Here is a 17379-nt window from a genome sequence, read left to right on the forward strand (position 1 = left end):
AAAAAACTTGGATGTCCTTTTTTTAATTAAGTGCCCTTGTCATGGGCCTTTTTGAGATTAACCCTTTTTTGTGAGTTTTATTTGATATAAACTCAAATAACGTATACCCTTTTCAAACCCTAACTAGAGTGTGTTCTATCTTATTTATTTATTATTTTTAATACTTATTTATTTTAAAAATAGTTTTTTAAATTTCCTTTTAATATATATATATATATATATATATATATATATATATATATATATATATATATATATATAATGTCAGTTAATCGTAGTTCCGATGATCTGCCATCGGAGGAAAGAAAAGGTCGAATGTCAACCAATGTTGAAGTTAACTAATGACGAGTCAGCTAATTAACTGTATAGCCGACGACTCGCCGCCGGAAAAAAAAAAGAATAAAAAATAGATGTCTATTAAGGTTAATGTTAACTAATGTTGAAGTTAACTAAGACTGAGTCACTTAACTGAAACTCCAACGACTCAAGCCCCGCCGATTTTTTTTTTTTTTTTCTTTTAAATTGAAAAAAAAAATCAGGTCGGTCAGGTCGGGTCGGATGGGATGGGATGGAGTAGGTTGGGCTTATCTCAAATAGAAATATATAGTGTTATTTTAGGAATTCATGATTTTGTGGTTTATTATTTTATTTGAAATGAAAGTTAAAGAATGAATTAATTTCTAGTAAAACGTCATTCTATGGACCTAACTCAAATTCACCCTTGGATTTAACTTATTTCCTTTCTTCTTTTCTAGGCTTCATTTCACTTTGCACTCTTGAAATATACAATTTTGGCACTTTGCACCCTCAAAATAAATTAATATCACTTTGCACCATCAGAACACAATAAAACATGCATTATGCATTCTAAATGAATTTTTAAAGCTAATAAAGGTAATTTAATATTGTTTAGAGGTATTTCTTTTGAATGACAAATATCAGACCCATTTTCTTTATTCATCAATCATTTTGAAACTCTATATAAAGTGCTAAAATAAAAATACTTTTCATCAATATATTTAAACTTTATATTTTTTATCACAGAAAAATATTTTACAAAAAAAAAATCTTAAGTTATTGCATTATTAAGTTATCTGAAAAACCATATTTTCTTCCAAATATTTTTATTTAATATTTCCGCCATCAGTTACAATAAAAGTTTCATCAATCTTAAGTTCTCGGGTTTTGAGTTGTTGGATTCGAATTTTGTGTTTTGGGTTGTGGCGTATGGATATGGTACAGTCCATCCACATTCATTGCATCAAAGAAGTGGACAAATTAATCAATTAAATACTATCATATGGCTAGAATAAAAGAAGGATGTTTGATTCTAACTTTGCAACCAAACAACACTTCATAATGCACACATTTCTATTAGTAGTATTTAAAACTTTGTTTGTGTTAAATGCTAGTCAATGTTTTTTGAAAAAACACTTATAGAGTATCTGTATGACCAATTGACTACCTAATTGCATAAATAAATAATTAAAAAGGATAATTAATTGAATATAATTTACTTTCTTTCTACTTTTCTATATTATATACGCATAATTAGCCATTGTATATTAACACACATTGCCATTTATTGATTGAGGGTAAAAAGTGTAGCAAAAAAAATATGTTAAAAAACCATAAAACATTCCTACGTACTTTTACATTTACTAATATTATAATAATATTATAGAAAAAAAAATAATTAGTTGCTACTTGCTAGCTATTTGCTTATTGTATATATTTAATAAGGATGTAATTGCTGATGAACTTCCTATCAGTATCCAGTAGTGCAGACTTTGGAAATGGGATTCTCAGCTCCTTCCTTGATTGTGCATTTTCACTACACGACAAACTGTCCCATGCTGCTGTACAGCACCTTGTTTTTGACCATCCATATATTATATACACACTTAATTATATCAAACTATATAGTTTATATATAATTAAGTCATTATTTAATTCTTGATGGCAGCCAACTTAGATTAATGTTTGACTCTTTACGTACTATATATATGTAACTGTCCAACTTCGATAAAACATAACCAAAACATTCAGTTAATAAACATACACAAATAGAAATTAAGCCTACATACACAATATTATGATCCTGTTAGTCTCAGTCATCTCCATCTCGATTTCAATATCATTTGCATTCCTTTTCGGCCTCCACCACCACTTGTTCTTTAACAAGAACAAATCCTCCACCACCACCGCCGCCGGTCCCCTGCCGCCAGGAAAAATGGGGTGGCCCCTGGTGGGGGAGAGCCTCCATTTCCTGTGGGCCGGGTGGAGGGGACACCCGGAGAAGTTCGTCTTGGACCGAGTGGCTAAGTACTCATCCACTGTTTTCAGAACTCACCTTGTGGGCGAGAAAGCCGCCGTTTTGAGCGGTGCGAGCGGCAACAAATTCTTGTTCTCAAACGAGAACAAGCTTGTCAAGGCATGGTTCCCAAGCGGCATCGACAAAATTTTCCCGTCTTCCACTCGATCTTCTTCCGAAGAAGAGGGCATCAAATTGAGAAGAATGCTCCACGCCAGGGCCGGCCCTGCAGTTCTGAATGCCCTGGGCGAACACGAAAAAATGTGTCCCTAATAAAATAAATTAACGAAAAAGAGTACCCGATCGTTTATCATTACAAAAAACAAAAAAAAGAAAAGGTTCATCTACTAACTATTTATCTTCTATAAACTAAAATTTTATAGCCGAAGAGCCACCATTTTGTCCTTCAAGTAGCCAATTACCTACAAGAATAAACCAGTAGTTAGATGAATCATAGAAGATGTCTTCGAGTTGCACATTTAGAGGCAAAATCATCAATGATATCATCATATTGAATATTTTCCAACATATCTTTTTCAATAGATAAAATTGCTAACGCATTCATTCTACCTTGGGTCATTGTGGTACGCAAGTAGGATTTTAATAATTTCAATTTTGAAAAGCTTCTCTCGGCAGATGCTACAGTTACGGGTATCGTCAACAATATTCTATAAGCAATCATGACATGCGGAAACATATCCATCTTTTTTACAAACTCTAATATTTGAATAGCGGCCCATGGCTTACTTCTATCACATGATTCATTCGGTAACATCACTCGTAACACTTCTAATTCTGAACATAAACATTTTGCATCAATATCAGAAGCATCACCATGTTTCAAAGCATTTTCAAGTTTCACACAAGCATTCATCAAATCACCATCATCCAATGAAATCAATTTCGTAACATCAAATAAGAAACCAAATATAGATTCAAAGTATTGCAATTGTTCAAACCTGCTCTTCAATTGACCTATAGCAATATCTACAATAAAAAGAAAATAATCAATTCTAAAAGATTCTTCGGCAGGTTGATTTTCTCTTTCATTATTAGAAACCTCATCGAAGTTTCTTTTTCTACAAATTTTACGTTTCTCATGAAAAAGAGGTTCAACTTCTAGTTCGTAAGCTATGTTTTTTGCCTCAATTATGGCAGAAGCAAACCCGTTTTCTCTATATAATTAAAAAAATGAAAGAAGTCCGGCCAATTGTTTTAAGCAATGTCAAGACGCATGTCCTCGGATTGTAATTTTTTGCTGACTAAGTTAATTTTATGCAAAATATCATGCCAAATCACCAAACTTAAAATAAATTCGAAACTTGAAAGTTCACCGGATGCTAAAGTTTCGGCATCTCTACTTAATTTCGCATCCTCACTGATTTCTACCAACTTAAACAAAGCTTCTCTAATTTTAGAGGCTTGAGTTTTTATTGCTTTTACAGATTCAATATGACTTTCCCATCTTGTTGTAGACAGTGATTTTAAAGTTAATTCATCAACATACTCAAGCAAAACATTCCATCTCTTTGTAGAATTAGCAAATACGTTGTATATGCATTGACATGCTCCAAAAAATGATTTTGCTCTAACACAAGAATTTGCCATATCACAAACAACTAAATTGAGACAATGAGAACCACATGGAATATAAAATGCTCTAGAATTAATATCAAGCAATCTTTTTTGCACACCTTGATGTTTACCTTTCATATTAGAGCCATTATCATAGTCTTGCCCCCTCACATTATCAATATCAAGTTCTAAAGATTGTAAAATAACTTGCAATTCATTGAAAAGTCCCAAACCAGTTGTATCTTCAACATTCAAAAACTCTAAAAAATATTCTTCAATTTTAATTGGAGAATTTGACATGTCTACACATCTTATTATAAGAGTCATTTGTTCTTTGTGACTTGCATCCGGTGTACAATCAAGAATTACCGAAAAATACTTTGCCTCTTTAATTTTTTTAATTATTGCTTCTTTGACTTTTGAGGCTAAGCAACACATCAACTCATTTTGAATCTTATGACTAAGAAAATGATAATGAATTTTTTTTTCTCGAATTAGTCGAAAATGTTCTTGCATTATAGGATCAAATTCCGCAATCATTTCAAGTACGCCCAAAAAATTGCCATTGCCATCTTCGTAAATTTTTTCATGTGTACCACGAAATGCCAAATTATGCGTAGCAAGACATTTAACAACGGCAATTATTCTCAACATAACATGCTTCCAATGTTTTGTATTGCTTTTAATTTGTTCTTGTAATTCTTTATCAATTGTGCTATTTTTGTTCAATCTCATTTGTAGTTCAACATAAGCTCTTAAATTAGTAAGGTGCTCTACGCTATTTTCATGTTGTTTCAACTTGGCACCTAAATGTTTCCAATCATTCACTCCATCGGTTGCTAAAGTACTTTTGGTGTTCATAACTTTAAACAACTTACAACAAAAACAAAAAACTTTATCTAACTCCTTTGAGTAGACCAACCATTTTCTATCGCGAGTCTCACCATTTGGTAACATTTGAACATAATATGTATAGGAAAAACGTCTAGATTCTTTATCCATGGGAAACATGAAATTTTCATCTCTTTTAGGACCATTTTCTACAAGCAAATCTCTCATTTTTTTATCTAGACCATCCCAAGTTCTTGGGTCATAAATATTCAAAAGATAACTTGGTTCTTCATTCACATCATTTTCATTCTCATTAACATCTTCATTAGAATTATTTTGATTTTCTAAAAGTTCTTCATTCACATTATTTTCACTCTCAAAAAATTCTTCACTCAAATTGTTTTCATTCTCTCGATTATGAGTTGAATTTTCTACCGTGACATTGAACTTCTTACTCCAAAGTTTTTTAATTGAATCTCTTAAACGTTTATCCTCCTCTTCTTCGTTTTTCTTTTTTTCTCGTTTTTGAAATCCAGAGAGTTGTTTCATGATTATAATATATGATTCAATAAATTTATTGCAACAAGCAAGCCAATAACGCCCAAACAACAACCAAGTTCAAAAATAAGAAACTAAAAAAAAAAATAAAAAAAAATTCAACAGTTAACAAAGAAGGATAAAACCTGATATTAGCAAATTCTTCTCAATAATCTTGACCCATGCCTTATGCCCTTGGAGGAGTTGATAGTTTGTTGGAATTGAACAATTATATTGCTCAAGAATCAAGATTAATGGAGAAATTTGAAGAAGTCCTATGTAGAAGCCCTAAGCAGGAAAGAAAAAGAAATTAATTTGGGTCTCTCACCCGTAAACCCTTCAACGTCTCTTTCTCTTTTTTATTTTTTATTTTTTTTATTTTTTTATTTTTTTTCGTGTTTTGGGCTGAAATCAATTTTGGGCCCCTCCTCTATTTCGAACTTCAAAATTGTTTAGGCCTATATATATTAAAAAAAAAAATTATGGGCCCCCCCAGGATAATGGGCCCTGGGCAGCCGCCCCACTTGCACTGCACCAGGGCCGGCCCTGCTCCACGCTTTCTTGAAAACCGAAGCCCTTCGTCGCTACATCGGTAAAATGGACCGTATGGCCCAAACACACTTTGAAGAGGGATGGGAGAACAAGAAAGAAGTCGTAGTCTTACCTCTTGCAAAAGACTACACCTTCCAATTAGCTTGCAGGCTTTTTGCAAGTGTTGAGGATCCTCAACAGGTTGATAGATTATCGAAGCCTTTTAATCTCTTAGCGTCAAGTTTGTTTGCCATCCCCATTGACTTGCCCGGAACACCCTTCAATAAGGGTATTAAGGCCTCCAAGATTGTCAGACAAGAGCTTGTTTCCATCATCAAACAACGGAAAATCGATTTGGCCGAAGGGAAAGCTTCGCCCACACAAGATATTCTATCCCACATGCTTCTCACCAGCGATGAAAATGGCAATTTCATGCAAGAGTTTGATATTGCGGATAAGATCTTGGGCTTGCTGATTGGAGGTCGTGATAGTGCTAGCGTTGCTTGCACTTTTATAGTCAAGTATCTTGCCGAGCTTCCCCATATCTACGACGGAGTCTACAACGAACAAATGGAGATTTTGAAATCAAAATCTCCAGGCGATTCGCTCAACTGGGAAGATCTACAGAAGATGAAATATTCATGGAACGTTGCTTGTGAAGTCATGAGACTTGCAACACCTGTCCCCGGAACATTCCGAGATGCCATTGCTGATTTTTCGTACAAGGGTTACTCTATTCCAAAGGGTTTCAAGCTATACTGGAGCGCCACCGCAACTCACAAAAATCCGGAAATCTTTCCGGAACCGGAGAAGTTCGATCCATCAAGATTTCAGGGAGCGGGGCCTGCACCCTACACTTTTGTTCCTTTCGGAGGGGGACCGAGAATGTGCCCCGGATTAGAGTACGCAAGATTCGAGATTCTGGTGTTCATGCACCATCTTGTCAAGAGGTTCAAGTTCGAGAAGGTCATTCCTAATGATGGTAAATTTGTTGTCGATCCAATGCCGATTCCCGCCAAGGGTCTTCCTATATCCGCCTCTTCCCTCACCTAAATTAAACCTTATTTACATAATAATTCGATTATTTCATAATAGTAAATTCTTTTATTCATTCCACTAGCTCCGATAATTTGAGCTATTTTTTATTTCGACTTGGTTTGTCATAACTTTAGTTTCTTTCTTGATGAATTATTACATGATACGATTATCTCAATGGGAAATGTTTAAATATTCGATTTGGATACCCTTCCTTTGTGTGTTGAACGTCTTTATTTGTTATTGTTTATATCTTCGTTTTATTTGTTGAAACTTGGCCTGAGATTATTCACGATATTTTGTACAAAGACTTATCCCATATGTTTGTTTCTATATATATATATATATATATATCCATCCTGTTTCTGTTATAAAAAAAAAAAGGCTTGGACCTTTTTTTACATAGGTAGGGTTTTCTAATACTTTTTGAAGACATCCCTAAAAATAGGGAATTGAATAGTGTGGCGGACCTTTCGACTGAAAGAAGAATTACTATGCAACCGAACGAACTTTTATTTTTTGAAAAGTTTATTCAGTATGTTATGTATAAAGACCCTCTATTTTTTCCATTGTACTAAAATCCCGGTAACCGTACTTTGCTTTTAACTATGTCATAAATATATATTTCCTCTTTCTGTTATAAAATGAAAAGCTTGGACCATTTTTTTAACTCGGTTATGTTTTTCTTACATTTTTAGAGGACAATCTCTGTTTCACATTTGCATGGTTCAATTTAAAACTGAAACTCTTAAGGAGTCTAAGTGCAATTTATCCTAATTATTATTATTTTCTCTTTTCTTTCTTTTCCAATTTCTTTTCCAATTTCAGATATAATAGTAGCAAAATATTATTAATCACAGTTGAAAATTTTATTTTTAAAATGTAGGTACTTCAAAATGTATTACCTTTGCAGAACAATATTGATCTTGAACCATTTCTTCAGGCACGTAGTATAAGTTTATTTTCTCCTGTGTTACATTTGGATGGATGAATTTGGAGAGGAATTTCAAATCCCTAATAACAAAGTCCTCGAAGTTGTTTAGATTGAGTGATGTGACAATGAAATACTAGTATCCCTAACATCGTACAGCCGTGGGTGAGATACTAGTATCCCTAAAGTGTTGTTAATAATCAAATACACAAAAATTTTAATAAATTATTCAAATGTAAATTTTAATTAAAACTTTATTATTAACTTAATTATTTAAATTACAAATTTAAATAAAATAATATAAAAAAAGACATTCGAAAAAGTACATTTCTCGGAAAACAAAAATCACAAATAAGATAATATTTATCGAATTTATATAAAATAAAATTCATGAATGAATACGTTTGTAATGTAATAACTATATTATGGTAATGGTTTCTTAATGCCAATTATGTATGGTCATATTTTTCATCCATTTTTTGAAAGCTAAGTAGATTCAACACATTCTCTCATTTATTTATTGACTGTGTAGATGCATGGAACAAGTAAAAGAACACAATTTGGGGTTTGTGTTACAGACTCTCGGAGATATATATGGAAAAGTAGACGCAAGGCTCTTTTTCAAGAGGAACGAACGAGTGCAAATAATATTACTCGTATTGTTACTCATGTTCACACAATAAGTAGGTTATATGTCCCCAAACTTTTACCTACTACATGGGAGAGAGTGACATTGAAAAAGATACATATGACATGCAATAAGGTTCAAGTTAAATATGGAGTTTGGGTAGGATGGATAAAGCCTAATTAAGATTGTTTGAAGTTTAATGTGGATGGCGCTACAAAGTGCCCATGCATACGCCACTGACACACTCTATCTAGAAATATCAACTTCTGGATATGGGTAGGGAGATCTACGAAATCGAGGAACGTAACCCCGGCCCCACTCTATCTAGAAATATCAACTTCTGGATATGGGTAGGGAGATCTTGAAGCCGATTGAAGTCTTTGTGGGAATTGTACGTAAATGAAATGAAATGTCACTACCTTTCGCAATAACCAATTGAATCCTTCGAACCATGTACAAAACACTCCAGTTTAATCTCTCGTTTGAGGTCAATAACTGAACAAACAACTTAGTATTAGTTTTCAAGACCACATTGGTGATTCCCATTTGCATACATATTCTAATACCATCACAAGGTTTGTAACGAGCCCCCCTTGTACTTTCAAAAGTATATAATAGAATAAAAACATTGGCAAACATAAAATAAAATAATAATATATTTTTTTTTAAAATTATTACATTACAATATTCGGATTATGAATTATCTTAATTTTGGAATACTTGAATTTAAATTTGGGGTTTTTGTGCATAAGTCCCCAACCAAACATCTTTATTATTCTAGGTTTAGGGGCTATATTTCTTTCACCAATAAGCTCATCCCTTTAATATTTATTATAAATAAAGGAAACATTCATGTATATGCCAAAATTACCCTCAACCATTTATAGCCAATTCTTAATTGTAACCCCCATTTAATCAATTTTGTCCACAAAAATCCAATTTTGACCACAAAAATTCGATTTTGACTTTTTTTTGGAGCATACTTTAATATGCTCCAATTTCATCCTTAACTTAATTTAATCTCAATTTGACCCCAAATTCACAAATTATTCAATTTTGACCCAAAACTTTTTTTTTCAAAAAAAAAATATATTGCCGTCGGATTCCGGCGTTGACTTTTTTTTTTTATTTTTTCTTTTCGTTTCTTCCGGATTTTTTCGCCGGTTTCCGGCATTGACTTTTTTTTGGTGTTTTTCTAAGTTTTTTTTTTTTTTTTTTTTTTTTTACGTCCGCCGCTAAACGTTGAACGTAATTGTGCTATCACTGACAGTAAATTAACGTAATTAGACTGTAATGACAGTTAATTAACGTAATTGTACTGTCGTTGACAATACATTTATGTAATTATGCTGCCGTTGACAGTAAATTAATGTAATATTATTTTTTTGTTTTTGTTGTTTTTTATTTTTTATTTTGTTTGATTTGTTGACAAGTCAACGTAATTATATTACTGTCGTTGACAGTAAAATAACTGTAAACACAATAATATTACTGTCAACAACATCAATATTATTATTTTTTTTGGATTTTTTTGTTTTATTTGAGTTATTCACGGAGTAACGTAATAATATTACTGTCTATTATTGTAATATTACTGTAAACACAATAATATTACTGTGGTTGACGGTAATATTACTGTTGTTACAATAATATTGCTGTCAACCACATCAATATTATTATTTTGTTTTGGATTGTTTGTTTGTTTGAGTTATTCAGGGAGTAACTTAATAATTTTACTGTCTATTATTGTAATATTACTGTGGTTGACGGTAATATTACTGTTGGTATAGTAATATTACTATCACTCACAGTAATATTAATTCTTTTGATTTATTATTATGTTTACATTTGTTGAACGGTCAACATAGTAATATTACTCTATTACACAATAATAATGACTTTTGTTGTGTTAATATTACTGTACTAGTGATTAATATAGCAATATTACTGTGTTAAACTGTAGTTAAGTTAATTTTAATGTGTTTAACAGTAATAAAGTTAATATTACTGTCAATACATCAATATTGATGTTTAAACGGAAAAAAAAAAGTTACAGAGAGAAAGAAAAGAAGAAAAAAACATTTCGAAAAAGTTAACACCGAAGACCAGCGTTGAAAAGTCAACGTCGGAGACCGGCGGGAAAAAGAAAAGTTTTTGAAAATTTTTATTTTTTTGAAAAAAACGTTTTGGGTCAAAATTGAATAATTTGTGAAATTTGGGGTCAAATTGAGGTTAAATAAAGTTAAGGATGAAATTAGAGCATATTAAAGTATGAGGGGTTATTTTAGTCTTTTTCAAAAAATGTGGACCATGTGTGGACTTATTGGTAAAGGGGTTTTTTGTATGGATCTCTTTATGAATAAGTACCCATTTATGGACTTATTTGTAATGACCCCTTTAAATTTAAGTTAACAGAAAAAAAAAACTATAACTGAACTTAAACGCAATAATAATAACCGTATACAGTAGAACCTCGATAAATTAATACCCGATAAATTAATAACCTCGCTTAAATAATAAATTTTCCCGGTCCCGACTCGGGGACAACGTGCTAAATTAATAAATCGCTAAATTTATAAGATAATACACATTCGGAAATTTTAAGAAGCCTCATATAATATATAAATTAATAATGCATAAAAATAATTCTTAAATTACATGATACAGTGCATATTTTATAGATCTATGAAGGCTTAGTATAATATAATTTAATTCTCGCTTGTTTCTTGTAGAAGTTCACATTACCATCAATCTCGTCCCTCACTTTTCTTAACATGGTTAGAACTTTCGGTATAGTTTTCTCATAACTCAACATAAATCGTTCTATACCATTACTGTTTTAAGAGCTTCCATTCGTGAGACGGACTCTATAGTGCATTGAACGAATGGTACAATGAATAATATACACGTAAAAAAATTAAAAAATATGTATTTATTGAAAATAATAATAAAAGTAATTTCATAAATTAATAAGTTATTAATTAATGTATAAATTAATAATTATTAATTTATCGATAAGTTAATATTTCGCTAAATTAATGAAATTTTGATGGTCCCAACTGTATTAATTTATAGAGGTTTAACTGTATTATAATAATTTGATATATATTATGGTTAATTATGATTACAGATAGTTTTAAAAATTATATTATGGATATTGATAGTTATACAAAATTGAGAAAACATAACAATTATTATAATATATAAAATGTTTCGTATGGGCGGATATATAAAGGGTGATAGGACCAAGCTTGCATTTCATGTAAATATATGTGAAATCCCTTAAAAATAATTGAAGTTATTTAATACGAGTTTTTATGCATGATCAAGAACAAGAATCTCACCAACCCTCATTAGGAGAGTTGGTACCTAGCCTTTACCAATAGGGTAAAGGTCTAGGGTTCGAGTCCCTCCCTCCCCTACTTCCCCTTGTAATGGACTTGAATTTACTCAAAAAAAAAAGAACAAGAATCTCACGATTATAGTCACTTTTAAATGTTGTATTTTGTATTGTAATGTAATTTTATTGCGTGTTATAATTTCAATAACAATCGTAATAAGCGTAATTTTGTTCTTTTTAATGATTAACTTGAAATGTTGTCTTCTTTATTGCAATATAATTTTTATTTCGTGTTCTAATTTTAATGACTACTAGTACATCACTCGTGCATCGCACGGGGTATTCATCATAAAAACAAATATTTAATTTTACAAATATTTAATAATAAAAAGTTTCTCAAAACAGTACAATCAATTGTTGATGTAATAAAAAGAAGTAAAAAAATATTAAAAAAGAAAACTATTTTGTATGTTGTAAGTTGAAATAAGCCAAAAGTGAAAAAAATTAAACATTGAAGGTTTTACTTTCTGTATACAGAGAGCGAATATATCGTTGGCCCCAAACTTTTACAACCATAATGACAAGTTTTTGTTCAAACATGATATTGATCCAAACAATTATTGTTATAGTGTTTGATATCAGCAGCCCTAAACGCATGTATCGAATCCAATACAATGCAATTGACCTGCTATTTTGTACAATGATTATACGAAATAAGTAAAACGTTACCGAAACAATACAAATATAAATATTTAATGACATAAAATCATTGTACAATAAATTACCTTGATAAAAATATGGAGTCGAGCGTGTAGCAAGTTCCTAGTACAATGCAAATTAACCTACAAATGAGGAGTGCCGAAACATATAAGTAATACAAAATAAAGGTCGTTATGCAATATTGTATAAGATTTTATATAGTTACCTTCATATATGCTGAAAAACTTCCTTGTACCACATTATTTCTAGTTGGTTGTATCGCCAGATTCTGACCAGATCAAAATCCTTGTGCCACTTCAACTCTTAAGTCTCGAGAGTGCGACATAGAGTTGTCCATGACTGAAAACAGGTCTGAGCAAGTACAGTACTACATGAGAAATTTCTTGACTTTTATTGATTGTTATTGCAAAGGAGACCATCGCCGAAAACTAACGTCGCTAAAATTTAATAGGCGATGTAGAGTTGGACGGTACCAATGTTATTTGAGGAATGAACGTACACCATATGGTCAACATGTTTATCGGGTACTGTCTTGCAGTTGAGAACATGTTTCTCATATTAATAAACTAAAGCCTAGTTCCACTGCACGATCCTCTAGCCAGATCAATATGTCTGATGAGCATAATGGGAATACATCTTTCAATGCAACCTATGCGGTGGAATTCAAGAGCATAATATGGTGTTGAGTAACTCGGATCTATGATATTAACTCCTCATTGTACATACTGTCAGAATTCAAATAAACCTTCTTTTCTCCAGTTATGAGCGACAAAAAATGACCATTCACAAAACCGACACTTTCATTAGCCGATGCAATAATTGTTCTGGCCTCGAAGTACTCAGGATTGACCAGGTTTGATCACCATATTCAGGTAAACAAACTCCATAAGATCACAAAATACATCTGCAGAATCCTGGATATGCATGTCATAAAAAATTTCAATTTCAAAATTGTTTTATTAGTATTAGTCTTGGTCATACTAATCACATTAATACTAATACAAATACTAATATTTAAACGAATATGAATACTAATACTAATAGTAATACTAATATAAATACTAATACTAATACTAATACCAATGCTACTACCAATACTAATACGTTAATGCTAATATTAATGTACTAATGCCCATACTAGCGTACTAATACTAAAACCAATATCAATACAAATATCAATTCCGATACCAATACCAATTATTTTATTAGTATTAATCTTAATCATAATCCCCATACTAATACTAATACTAATATTAATACAAATACTAATACTACTAATACTAATACTAATACTAATACTAATACTAATACTAATTACCAACCCCATAGAACTTGTTACGAGACCCAATACCTTACGCAGAAGCAGGATAGAAGACATCAAAAAACCAAGGATTCAGATTGGCGGAAGCAAGGAATAATGACCCCATAGCTATAAAGAGCTAGAAACCATTATTATCAAGGTGGAACATTGACACCGTGGTTATAAAGCACCAGAAACCAATATTATGTCGCTAAGAAAATTACAAGAATCCACTTGTAAAATCCCGAAATTTGCTGAAGAACAGCGAAGGAGAATTAACTCTCAAAATACTCAAATATTCATTAAAAATTCGTCCAATCAAATAAACCTAATTGGCAACCTATTTATAAGGTCTAAAAAGACTCCTTTTTCACAACGAAAATGACTCCTACATAATCTATAATAAGGAAACTTATAAATAAGCTAATCATAACCATTAAGAACTATAAAATAATTGAAAACATAATAAACACTAAATTAAAAACGAGCATAATTCAATTAGAAAACTTGATCTTCAAGTCAACTTCTCGATCACCCTTCTAATCTTGCGTAGACAATTGGTTGTGCACATGCATGCAATTAAAGCTCCATTTAGACACTGTTCCACTTCGAGTATCTCTTTGCTCAAAAAATAAAAGTTGTAGATCTTTCAGTTAGCTTTCCGAATCATTATTTATCATCTTAACTGGACTTCAGATGCATGAGTTATATATCGAATGGTAAACTCTGACAGAATTCAACTTGTCCGACAAATTCTTCTCTTTCTTTTCTTCCAATTCCAAACCATACACATCTAAAACATTTGATTCCTGCCTTTCTTCTCCAAGGAAAACTCGAATATCCTCTTAAAACTCGTACGCTTGCGCTTCTTCCAATTCTTCATCTTTGAGCTTGCTAGGATCGTATCATACTCCCCCTCTTTGAGCTTCCAATTCGTCCTCAAATCCGGACAAATATCACAAGGAGTGTAAACAAGATCGATCTCTCTATTTGGTAGCGAACTTACATATCTCTGTACCACATCGCCAAACACCCTATCTAGCAGCCATTGAAGTGGATATGAACGTGAGGATTTTGTAGCTTGAAGTTCCAATGCGTCAAACTTCTATATAGAGAATGAATGAAGCATCTCTCTAGGCACCGCCATCTCATCAACATGCACAATGTAAGTTTGTACATTGTTTAGCTCGGCATTAACTTCATTGCTTGGCTGGCTCATATCATTCTCCACCTCTTCAAAAGGATTCGTCCTCGAATCCGAATCTTCAATTTCTTCTTCGACTGGTGGGGCGGTCTTGCACTTTTGATCCTCCACGGGCTGCAACTCAACAATCCCACTTACTTTTCCCTCAACTAGCGCATTATCACTTTCCAAATCAGTTCTTTCTTTATTCTCATATGGCGGATTGAATGTGGCCTCTCTTGGTATTGATTCACTATCTCGGTTTGATGAACAGCTCCACCGTGATTTCCGACTCTGCGATCTCCTTTCTTCTAACTTAGTAACTTGCTTCAAGCTCTGCATCTTCAATTCCCTATAATAATGAGAAGGAACGAACCCCCTTCTCATAGCTGCCTTCATGGACTCCCAATCTTCAATTGGTGGTTCGCCACAACGCCGCCTAGTTAAGACAAATTGGTCCCACCAACTAATTGCATAGTCAATCAACGCTTCGGTGACGAGCTTCACTTTCTTCTTTTCGGAATAGTAATCACAATCGAATACATGTTCAACCTTTCTTTCCCATTGAATGTACGCCTCAGGATCACTCTAACCTTGAAAGGGTGGTATAATCAACTTCATTGAGCTATGGTTTTGATCTACGCCATGTCTTTCTCGACCAAAATATCCTCGGCTCGAAATTTCCAATCTGAACCCTCGTCCAATACTCTCCCTACTTGATTTTGTTGCGTTCACACCAAAATTTCTATCACAATCTACCTGTTTATCGGGATAAGGTATCAGTGGTTGGTGAACATCACGCCGTAAGTATGACCCTCGAACATGTTGATCTTTGCGTAGTTCCTTTAGTTGGGTAACAATTCCTTCTATCCGATCTTGGAGTTCTTGGAACCGTTTTTCCATTGACGACTTCCTACGCTGCTCAATTTTTTCTCCTTTATAATCGGCCTTCTCGAACATGATTAAAGCAATATCTTCTTTATTTTATTTTTGACACTAACAATCTCTAAATTAGACTCTAATAAACTTCAAACAAAAATAAGTTTCGAATTTGTTTTTTTTATTAATTTTTTTTACGAAGACTCTAGACAAAACCTAACTTAGACTCTAAGAAGCTTCTAACAAAAATAAATTTTGAATTTGCTTTGATTTTTTTTCAGTTTATGGACTCTAAATAAAAAAAAATGAACGAGTAGAAGACTCAACAACAATACACCCGAAACGAAAAAAAAGAAGACACGAAAAAAGGACCGACTCAACAATCAAGATAAAGGATAGGCGAAACCTGTTTTGGATGTTGGCTCTGATACCAACTGATACGAACCCCGTAAAACTTGTTACGAGACCCAATACCTTACGCGGAAGCAAGATTGATGACATCCAAAAACAAAGGATTCAGATTGGCGGAAGCAAGGAATAATGACCCCATAGCTATAAAGAGCTAGAAACCATTATTATCAAGGTGGAATATTGACCCCGTGGTTATAAACAACCAGACACCAATATTATGTCGCTAAGAAAATTACAAGAATCCACTTGTGAAATCCCAAAATTTGTTTCAGAACAGCGAATGAGAATTAACTCTCAAAATACTCAAATATTCATTAAAACTTCGTCCAATCAAATAAACCTAATTGGGAACCTATTTATAAGGTCTTAAAAGACTCCTTTTTCACAAGAAAAATGACTCATACATAATCTATAATAAGGAAACTTATAAATAAGCTAATCATAACCATTAAGAACTATAAAATAATTAAAAACATAATAAACACTAAATTAAAAATGTGCATAATTCAATTAGATAACTTGATCTTCAATTCGACTTCTCGATCACCCTTCTAATCTCACGTAGACAATTGGCTGTGCACGTGCATGCAATTAAAGCTCCTTTTAGACACTGTTCCACTTTGAGTATCTCTTTGCTCAAAACTTAAAAGTTGTAGATCTTTTAGTTAGCTTTCCGAATCATTTTATATCAGCTTAAATGGACTTCACATTCAAGAGATATAACTCGAATGGTAAACTCTGCCAGAATAGGCGAGAATCTCGGATGCATGGAATTCGACTTGTCCAACAAATTATTATCTTTCTTTTCTTCGGATTCCAAACCATACACATCTCAAACATTTGATTCCATCCTCTCTTCTCCAAGGAAAACTCGAATATCCTCTTAAAACCCGTACCCTTGCGCTTATTCCAATTCTTCATCTTTGAGCTTGCTAAGATCGTATCATACTCCCCCTCTTTAAAAGGATTCCTCCACGATTCCAGACAAATATCACAAGGAGGGTAAACAAGATCGATCTCTATGTTTGGTAGCGAACTTACATATATCTGTACCACATCGCCAAACACCCTATCTAGCAGCCATTGAAGTGCATATGAACGTGAGGATTTTGTACCTTGAAATTCCAATGCGTCAAACTTCTATATAGAGAATGAATGAAGCAT

General features: G+C 32.7%; 1 pseudogene; it reads left to right on the top strand.

Moving 5' to 3' along the window:
• Positions 1-2095: 2095 nt before the first annotated feature.
• LOC105969718 (beta-amyrin 28-monooxygenase pseudogene) lies at positions 2096-6846 on the top strand (annotated as a pseudogene).
• Positions 6847-17379: the final 10533 nt, after the last annotated feature.

This window comes from Erythranthe guttata, chromosome 2, assembly GCF_056151865.1.
Source record: "Erythranthe guttata isolate IM_541 chromosome 2, IM_541, whole genome shotgun sequence".
In the NCBI taxonomy this organism is placed as follows: Eukaryota; Viridiplantae; Streptophyta; class Magnoliopsida; order Lamiales; family Phrymaceae; genus Erythranthe; species Erythranthe guttata.